At 43.5% G+C, this 10,658-nt stretch overlaps 1 long non-coding RNA gene across 2 annotated transcripts; it reads left to right on the forward strand.

Annotated features, from left to right (window-relative positions):
• Positions 1-565: 565 nt before the first annotated feature.
• LOC144388338 (uncharacterized) lies at positions 566-9,356 on the forward strand. 2 transcript variants are annotated; one of them, XR_013452664.1, is made up of 3 exons: positions 566-1,020; positions 2,006-2,158; positions 6,142-9,356. It is a non-coding gene; the product is annotated as an uncharacterized LOC144388338 (long non-coding RNA). The 2 variants fall into 2 exon arrangements; XR_013452665.1 differs by having other exon boundaries at positions 566-800.
• Positions 9,357-10,658: the final 1,302 nt, after the last annotated feature.

The raw sequence follows: 10,658 nt of genomic DNA on the forward strand, positions 1-10,658 counted from the left end.
GGGGGCATTTGGAGCTGGGCAGCGGCACCAGATGCAAAGCAGAGGAACCGCACCTCCTGTGTTTGAACCGAGGCATTAAAGAACGGACGAGATGTATGGACACGACCAGGGTATATCCAGAAATCAATACACTGCCTAAGATGAAACAGAGAGATAATACAAGTGAGGGGGGCATGGGGTTTGCTTCTGCACGGAATAAAGAAACTTTCCAAACTGATTTGTTTTCGTCACCCGGTTTAGTTTGAGTGAGTAATTCCAACAATAAAGACAAAGACAAGCCCCAAGGTGGTTTCGCTACCTAAGTAGCCGTCGTAAAACAATATTACCAGACATTTTCTTCATTCCTAAAATGGCTATGTCAAGTTCGGGGATTGTCACGTTTTGACAGCCTTCTGCAGCATGATATCCACAGGTGTTGAGCCCAGTCTCGGCCAGTGAAATACCACTGAAGGGAAAGATAATATGGGCCTGTGCTGGAGAAGACTCTCCTGGAAAGTGTTTTCTTACCTCGTGTCACCTGACTTGGGATTCTGAAGGAGGGGGATCATCAGACCCATGAGGGTAGACAGAGAGTGAGGAAAGAGAGCAAGAAGCCTGACACGATCAAAGGACGACTGGGGAGCCGGAGGAGGAGACTCGACCAAGACAAAGGCCCATTGAGAAGTTCCCCCGTGCAGGGATCCTTGTGGCTGACAGACAGGGGGAGACGTGGACTCCACCTCTCAGCCAGAACTCATTTCTGCCAGTGGACACATCACAGAAAACCAGTCAGCAGAGAAGGAATATCCAATGATAGAAACGTAGGTTCATTTAGTCCGTTCTGTTGATTTCCTTTCCTTGTGTAACAGTAGTAATAGTGTATCTCTGACTCTGAACGAGTGATTTATTTTCGTTACCTGCCACGTTCAGATTTGAACCTTCACCACGCCACTGGTTTCTTCAAACTGTAAGCAGCATGTAAGTGCTGTGTTCACAGCTTGTTTCTGATGCCCACATTTGGCCCAACAACCTTCAGTGGAGGTAATAACAGCACAACGCAACAGTCATTGCGTTATCATAACGGATTTATCACAAATTAGCTATTCTTTTTATTTGCATTAGCTTAGAAGTTTTCTGTATAGGTAAAGGTGGGGCTGCTGGCTAGTTTGTATAAATGCATTACCATCTGTACATTATAAAGCCCCGAGGCAATTTTGTGATTTCCTGTTTTGTCTGTTAAATAAATGTTGTGGAGTACAAAAGTGCAATATTTTCCTCTTGGAAATGTTTAAGGGAAGCACATCAACCTCAAGCCTTACACTCCAGTAAACGTAATTTGGCCCTTTCCAAAAGCATTCAATGCATCTTTATTTGAAGCCGATGTGGTCATTGATTGCCTTGATGATTCTGCTGCCATTTGGCTTAAAATCATAATTTAATTATGTAATATGGGACAATAACAGTGTGTCTATAAATCTGAACTGTCTTCTTTGTTTTCCACAAATCTATCATTAAAACTTTGAGCGTTTACAGAGAGGAAGTCTCCCTACTTCCTGATAAATCAGTGAAATAAAGACAAAAGCTTTGATGCACGTCCAGCGGTCCTTCAACCCCACAAACCTCAAAGCCAAGGCTGCAGAAAGATATATTTACTTTCATGGTTTTGAGAGGTATAATCTGATGTCATTATGTGGATTCGGCTGAGCCGAACGCTTACATCTGAGTGGAGTTTTAAAACCAGAACAGAACATGACACTTTTATAAAAGACCTATATATCTGCTAGTAAATGTAATGCTTTGGTGATAATCACATATTTCTGCTTTTATTTTGCATTGAATGAAATTTGCAAAGCGGATAGGATTTTACACTGTCGATTTGACCACAAGGATGTGGGGGATTTGAAGAGTTGACAAGAAGCACTCTGCATTCTCAGCAGATCACTCAGCGTTCATTTACGGCTTAGGAGGGCTGCATGAAGATGCTTTTGAACACATACTTTTTGTTTGGATTTGTGTGGCTGAGCAGGATTGAACCGGATCTCTTTTCTTGGACGGACGGTTTTCCTGATCCACAATCGTCTGCCGCAGACCCTCAAATCCATCCCCGCCTCCACCGACCACACCTCCAGCTTCGTCTCCTAAGAAAACGATGTCTCCGGAGTACGAAGTCAACGAAAAAGTGCACGCTTACTCCAACAAATCCCACCACCTCATGAAGCAAAGCTAAACAACTAAGACAAGGGGGGGGGGGGGGGGGTCCTTGAAATGTGCGCCCCGTCTATTTCCTCCGTCCAGCCTTTCACGGCCAATGCAGCTGAAGACGACGGGAGGAGCAAACAAGCACTTGTACGTCCGTCAGCGTCCTGACAGGTGAAATAAAAGCTTGACAGGACTGAAATCTAGCTGCCCCCCCCCCCCCCCCCCCCCTCCAAGACATGGCCTCCTTAGCTCTTAGCTAGGTTCTCTAGGTGAGAAATAAATTAGTAATAGTTTACCTGTCAACTGACTATCGACCATGATGTGTGTGTGTTCCAAGAGTGCAATTTAAAAATATTCATCCACAGTATAAAGTTTGTAAGGGAATCAAAAAAACAATCCACAATCGCGAAAGTTTTATCCTCTTGTGAGCATCTCAAAGTTGGATGGGAAGCGAATCAACAGCGTTTGCAGTGTTCTCTTTAGCCACCGCTGACGTGCCGCTGAGCAAAGTTTTTTATTCTTACAAAACGTATTTTAGAAACAACCAAAAGTGTTTTCCTGGTATCCAAAAGCATTTCTTAGCGGCACAATGGAGGTATTCAAACAACACGCTGCCATTTAGACCAAAGACCTTTCATTTACTGCCGTTATCAGACGGAGAATCTTCCAGCTTCAGGTGGATCACATATCAACAAGACTCCAAAATTAGCAAAGGAATTTGCCTAATTGAATTTGCAATCAACTTTGGTTGCAGAAGTATGCTTCCATTTTCACTCTTTGTAGCTCTATAGAATAAAATAAATATGTTCTCCTTAAAATAATACTTCCTGGCCTAAATCTGATTTGGTTTGAACTCAAGACCACAAAAGAAACATAATTTGTCTCTGTGTGTTCAAAGCCGTCAGCCATCAACACTTTGTTATTTATAGATGGAGCTTTCTTTGTAATGCAGTATTCTTGTTACATTTCGTTGGCCTTTTGCAGGATGCTATACAAGCTTTATTTTTAACCATCAGACTTTCATGACCCCTTAAATCTTTCTGTGGGATTCTACAGGCTGGTAAAATGGTTATGACCTATTTATCTGTTTTATGGACTCCCTGGCCATTTCGGATGGGTAAAAATCAATGTCATTTTTGACTGAAATCAATTGAATTTACTGGTGGTAATTTGAACATGCAGCCGAATAAGGTTACAAGGGAATCCTGGGCTGGAAAACCACTGACCGAGAGATTTCAACCAAGTCAATAAATACTATGATTGAATTTAAGTTTTTTATATTTGGAACATGGCAAGAATCTTAAAATAACCCAATAATACTCAATGCAACAATATATATATATATATATATATATTATTATTATTATTATTGTAACTCTTTTGTTTTAATTCCCTGTGGAAACTGTGGATGAATGGCTTGAAAAGAAAAGGCACATTTTATGTGACAAGACAAAGACGTCATTGATCATTTTGTTGTGAAAGCCACATCTTGGTAATCCCTCTCTTCCTCTCGCCATCGCTGCACTGTCTAATGATGCACAGATTGACATCGTGGCCCCTCCTCCTCTCCTTTCCTCTTCTCTGCCCATCTGTGTGGAAGATCTTAGCGTACAATACTGCTTCTGCATGTTCCCTTAGATATGCCTCCCAGCCTGGGAGAATAGGGGATTAATGAGATAGATTTATCTTTTCTGGTAATACACCCGCCATTGTTTTCTCCATGCATGTCCTAAATGCATCCCAGAGTGCCTTGGGAGAATGCTGCACCACTGAGTCCCATAGATCAGTGGCGCAGCATTCTGTTCTACATTATCGTTTCACTTTAAAGGAAAAAGCAGGACTGTATGCGTTCACATATTATTCACTCAACACATCAGCACTTTAACTATTGCAAGTTGTTTGGAGATGAATATTACATGTGGATGCTGAATTTGATAATGTCTCTGACTCACACATTTTGATCCTACAACAATTATAGGTTGTTCATCTTGTTTTAGACTTAATAATGCAATATATCTACATAATCTGAAATCTGTTACTAAATGCTTTCCTGATTATCTCACAGTCCATATTAATAGATACCAGCATTTACTGGGACTACATACATGAACTCATCAAAGAGCAATCTGAAACAACCTGGAGCTACTCATATACATGGATAGACAATTATAGCATCCTTAGGAGAGTAGTTAAAAAAGGGTAAGAGTCAATAATGACTTACATGTTTTTATTTGGGTTTGTCAATGCTTTTGCCCTCACTGGGAGATTGTTTTGCCGCATTGCCTCAAGGAGGATGTAAATTAGCCAAGATTGACATTACTGGCATACAGATGAATATGCGAAAGCTCCGTCTTGGAGGGCAATTATGCTATCGGTGTAGATTGTCAGGGTGCCCATTTCCACTTAAATAAATTGTTTCTACCAAGATTTTAAAGTAACTGTTGATAGAAATAAAACACACCTCTACGAGTATTGTTTAACAGAAATGCTATTAAAATATTTCACTAGTCTTCTGGAAAAAGTTCAAATGCATAGCAAAAATAATATAATAATAGCATCTGTTTGAATAGTCAGCTGCTAAAAATGAGCAAACACTGTAATTATCAAGGCATGAATCACACACACCATCCTGTCATGCCAAGCATTCCTGCCTGGGTGGCAAACCAGAGAAAAATACACAGTGACCCCGGAGACTGGTGGGAGTTCTGCTAACAGGTGAAGATCCAGCTTTCAGCACCACAGAGATCAAGTTTCTAAAGGAACCTGTTGAGAGTGCAGAAGCACTGATGACCGTTAATGTTGTATGTTCAAAGTGTGAGATGTGTGTGTTTTTCCCCAATCGCAGCAGCCTGGAGCGAATCAAGCACACATCTCAACCGCCAAGTCCCTGATCTCCCATTGTGAATGGCAAGTGCTTTTGGAAATTCACAGCGGGAGTGATTAGCTCATATATAAATGCAGCTTAACTGCTATCTTCCTGAAGATTTCACAGGGGTGAAGCAGTCGCCGGTATTTAGACATCCCGTGAGCGAGTGGGGGAGTCGGTGAGTGAGTGAGTGGCTTCTGTAATTACCCATTTAGAAATTATTTTGGGTTTGTTTGAGATTTCACAGTGATAAGAACAAGATCACATCCAAACACCACCGTGTGTAAGCATGTGTAAGCTTTGCTTCTAACGTGAACTGTCTTAAAAAATTTAGCAAGCTGTCCGCTTTTCCAGCAGGGCCAAATGTGCAGCCGTGTGACAATCATGAACACATATACACTTGATTTATTTCAATGTTAGTTTTCCTATATTTGAAGGTGAAGAGAGAAGACAAGGCCAAACCCGCAGAAACTAGCAGCTTCCAGAGACACCGATGAGTGATCGCTGTGCTTGTAGCCCGGGTGTCAGACTAACGCGCGTGGCTGTCTTAACTCGAAATGGCGGCCGCAACCGAGGAGGGTTTCCTTCCCCTGAATCGCTCGCTCCTCTCCACACACGCACGGCCATCAGCAGGTTAATTAACTGTGAAAGCTGCTCACTTGAAACCTTAAATCAGTCATTCAGCGTTCTGTCACGAGCCGCCAGCTTAACTGCGCTGACGAGGGTTCCGCCTTGTTTACCCAACAGAAGAGACAGCGGCGTGGAGGTGGGGATTTAGGTGGTGTGGCGAAGAACTGCACGGGAGGGGGGCATCACATGTGGACTTTGAGAATGCAGGGAAAATGTCAGTGAGTGATCTGAAATCAAATGAAGAAACATACCCCTGGGTGTCACCGTAAATGTGTGGCTGCTCTTCTTTCCTATCTCTGTGATTGCAGACCGCCATTCTTTGTGCGCTGTGAAACATGATCTGTCGATTCAGACCATCAGGTGGATTGAGAGTCTCGGGTATTTTGGAGGTGAACCAATCCCACCCACTCCGTTGATATCCTCCCTGAGCATGTGCACCAAGACGTCTTCTTCCTTTGTCCCCACAGATTCCGAGCCGTCCTCCGCGCTACAGGGCAAGATGGCGAGGAACACCCAGCGTTCCAAAGTGGAGGTGCCACGCACAGACCTCCTTGGGGACATCTGTCTGCCAGGCAGCTAAGCCCCCGAGCCGAGATCCTTCACACCCTTCAGAGCTCGTATTCGTCCCGCCCGCGCAGGTCATCCATAATATCCAAATGTGTTTGCTTAGGGAGAACTGTGACTTTTGCCTGTTTTCCCTCATTAGTCAAAAGGCTGCGGCGGGATAGGCCTCCCATTCAGAGCGAGACCCAAACCAGAGGTCGCGCTCATGTCTGCTCATTTCTGCTTTTAACAGGTTGGACATCTCAGAGGCACGGGTTCATTTTGTTTTCACTACAGGGGTATTGACCAGTAATGGCACCCTAGGGAGGACTGGACTAATATGTAAGAGCTTTCAGCCTCAGCAGATATCTGGGACAAAGATTTGGGTTGTCTAATGTTGCATTATTATTCATTATGAAACAGGATGAGATGAAAACAAATTTGAAATGTGGCTTGAAAATAGCGTTTCTCCTTTGAATGCAAATGTTTTTATGGTATTGAATATAATCCAAAATCTGTTGTGCAGATGCTTCCCCTTCCCTTCTCTCTCCCTGCCATCAGAAACCTCTGTCCTTCCCTTGAAGAGCACATCCATAAATCACCTCCCATCCAAATAATCTCATAAACCTTTTTACAGTGTAATTCATGGCCATCACCATTCTGTGTTTAACATTTGTGTTTATTGACAAATGAAGATAGGTTTAAATAATTCAGACCAAACATTAGCTGTGAGCAGGGAGATTAATAATTGATGGGGTGTGTGAAGGGCCGGGGCACTCTGGGAATAGATAATATTAGCTTAATGCATGGCTGTGTGAACAGGGGAAGTGTAATGGACCCACCGCCTTTAACTGATGATGGTTATTGTGGCCTGAAAGTTGTTACAAAAGGGAGAAAAGGCGCGCAAAGGGGGGAGGGGTTGGAGTATGGTCATAGATTTGGCTCATAGAAGCTGACAGTGCAAATTGTGGTTTTAATAGCAGGAGGTTTACACATTCTACAGAGAGGCCCTAATGGCCATTCCTTTGCTTAGCGTAAAGGGAGAAAAATGGCCCTGTGCTATTAAAATGAAACTTGAGAAGGTCCTCGCTCTTAGTTTGGTGTTTTCCTTTTTCCCCAGTCGAACTCTGTCTCTCCATCACTCATTTGGATCCCCTCCTGTCCATTTCCTGCTCGGGGTCTCACTTAAGTCTGCCCACACACCCTCAAAAATACAGCGGCTCACAAAGTGAGAGCAATGACCCCGTGTGTGACAGGCAGCCTCATTTCACACGGAAAACTGAGGACATGACCCGGTCACTAACAAAGTCTGAGGCTGTGCGGCAGATAATATTTTGAGAACAATCTCTGCTTAACATTAATTATGGATAAACGAAGACTATGCAACCTGAATTGGAAACATTCTCTGACCATCTGAGACCGCACTATCGTCCCCCAGAGAAGCGCACGATATTGTACAACACGTAGAACAAAGCCGTGTTATTGAGGCATCATTATTGTACACAGTAGCACAACCCAGCAATGTTAGATATTATCCATATGCTTATGTTAATGGATGCTCAGTGCCTGCAGGTCAGCCTGCAACAAAAGGGCCTCATTTACTCTCCAAGGGATACTATCTGTGTTGTGCCAGGATAGTAAAAAAGATGCAGAGGGGTAATGTGTATCAAAGGCAGAGGAGGACCCCCTTCATTCCATATTGCTTTCACAGCAGCATATTAGCATCTAAACAAAGGAAGCAGAAACCCCTGCAGCGCAGCACTGTTTCAAGTGGTCACTCACAGCCTTTTTTTTGTTTCTCCATCCGACACATTTTACGCTGAGTAGCAGAACTGAACACACTTCTCCCCACTTCATCGTCGGATAGCATGTGTCTTCAGCACAAAAGTGTTGAAGTTGCTGCTTCTTCTCTTTTCGTTCCCTCCCGCTCTCTCTTGTTTGACTTCATCACAGAACTACTATGACAGCTGTCATCACTCCTCAGCAGGCCTCAGATCTGCATTTCAAGGTTTGCAGGTTCACCGGTTCACAAGGCTCTGCCGGGGCAGACAATACTGGTAGTGTGTGTGATCCCCATGCTTCTGATGCGTCCCTCTCATAAACACATACGGGCATCGCACCACCATGACATGTGACAGTGTAGCGTCTTAGCTACTTTTACCAACTACTTGGCTACTTGTGGTACTGTTGGTACTCGTAGTAAAGCTATGCACATTGCGATACGATTTGTTGATGACATATTTATGTCGTAATGGAGAAGGAATACAGTTCACGATATGGCTACTATGGAGCCCACCCCCGTTTTAAAGGCTTTGGGCTGTGCAGAGAAATGCTGAAAGGAGCTGTAAGCCAGGACCAAAGAGTGAGTGTCTACACCGGATTGAGAGGGATTGTTTGTTGGAGTTTCATGGACAGTAAAAAAGTTATTAATATTGGTGCAGCACAACTGATCATATTGTCTCTTTCATTTATTGTATTCTTCATCCTTGTCAAAAGCTTTGCCCACAATGCAACTCCCCTGCAGGCAGTTCAGCAGTATGTAATATAGCCTTAAGACAGGTAGAGGAGTGGTTAGCTCAAACCTGTAGAGGTCAGCCCTAACTCACGCCGACTCAGGCGACATCATTAGCGGCAGATTTCCCTCTGGAGCCATAACAGTGTGTTCTTTGTTCACACATGTATGCAGTAGTTCTCACTAATAAACTTTAATCTCTAACATTGGTGGATTTCCTATATTTTTCCTTTAAACCGTAGCATCTATTTTTGACAACATATCAAAAATCCTATTTCCCAACATGTCAAACTATCCCTTTCACAAGATTACTAGTGAAGCATGTTTTGCATGTTGTATGTAAAATATTAGGATGAAATGCAAATGATCGCAAATCCCGCCAACCACACATCCAACAAACTCTTTCACAGGATTCTTTAGACATGTTCTTTTCTGAAGGGAAACGTCTGCGTTGTTGAGGAAGCAATCACAGGCAGACCAGATTCTTCACTCTTGTTACAACTCTGACAGACAGACTTGTTTGTTTTTGACCCAGCAGATCACTGTCAGAATAAAAATGCCCTTTAAGATGACGGTTTGACTCGTCAGTTGGTGACCTTCCTCACAACTCACTGCTCCGGGATGGATGGACAACATGCTAAGTCCAACACTGCATTTTGGCAATTCTAACTATGACAGCACATTGAAATGAATCAATAATAACCTGTCAGGAGGAAGCAGCCGTTCGCTCTCATTTAGTGATAAGGGGGAGTTTGTGTTTGACGGGTTGCAGCAGAACGATGGATAAGGAAAATAACAAAAACCTGCCGTGCAAAGATGTTGTTGGAGAAGTTTGGCTGTGTAAAAAATATTAAAAAAAACACGGAATACATGAATAAATCAAAGCACATCTTTTTCGGTTATGTTTTTGTGTTAATTCCTTTTTCTGCCAAGCGCAGAACGTGTGACTGATGTCACCATTGTCTTCAGGTTGGCGTATGACCTCTGGGCACGAGGAGGCCTGTGCATACGTAACCAGGCTAATTTACACGGCGCTCTGAGCGAGCTTTACTCCATAATTCACAGCTCGGCTCGTTTGAACCCTTTCTCTTCCCATCAGACGGCACTAGGTCTGCGGCCGCGCTCAACTTCAAGTCCGCGGCTCATCTGTATAGCTGGAGGCCTAGTCGCAGACAGAAAATAGACCAAAGGTACAAAGACGCACATATCTCAATACATGCATGAGAGGAAAGTGTGGGGTCGTTATGGTAGTCCGGGATGGCCCCAGTCCCATTACTTTCTCTGATGTGTGTGTACAAGGGTGACATGTCATTGTCCTCATGCTCGGCCTAAAGCAAAGATCCTTTGTTGTCATCTCTGAATGCATAAATCCTTTTTGTCTGGACCTAAAAACAGAGGACAGGGCAATTACAGAAAAAAAAGCACCATGGTGTTTTGAAGTCACTTTGAAAGCATCTTCTGTTTTTTGCTTCTAGTCCCTATTTAAAATGGGCCAAAATTTCAGGTTTCAGGTTGAATCCAATCTTGGTACAAAACACCCAACACATGAAATGTGTTTACTTGCTCCATCCGCTCTGAATAGGAGAACACCATTGACGAGATCATGACATGATACTGCAGACTAAAAGTCAAATTTCAGATCACATGAAGCACTTTGCCGAGCCTTCAAAACAAGCTTCACTCCCGCCAAATCTCAGAAATGCTACCATGGTTCTTCCCGTTCCTCTGTGAGAGTGTGATGACGAGCCTTTCACCCAGTTCAGAGCGCTAATGGTGTCTTTGGAAGGCACGCGGCAACGAGTTCCAGGCTGGCAGGGACGTGCTTAGAGCGATACACTTGTCACAGCCCATCACACGAGCGCTCCTCTGAACTAGAGCCGTGAATAATTTCTTCAAGATCCAAAAGTCTTTCTTTTTCCCTTTTTTTTT

This window comes from Gasterosteus aculeatus, chromosome 15 (genome assembly GCF_964276395.1).
Source record: "Gasterosteus aculeatus chromosome 15, fGasAcu3.hap1.1, whole genome shotgun sequence".
Taxonomy (NCBI): Eukaryota; Metazoa; Chordata; class Actinopteri; order Perciformes; family Gasterosteidae; genus Gasterosteus; species Gasterosteus aculeatus.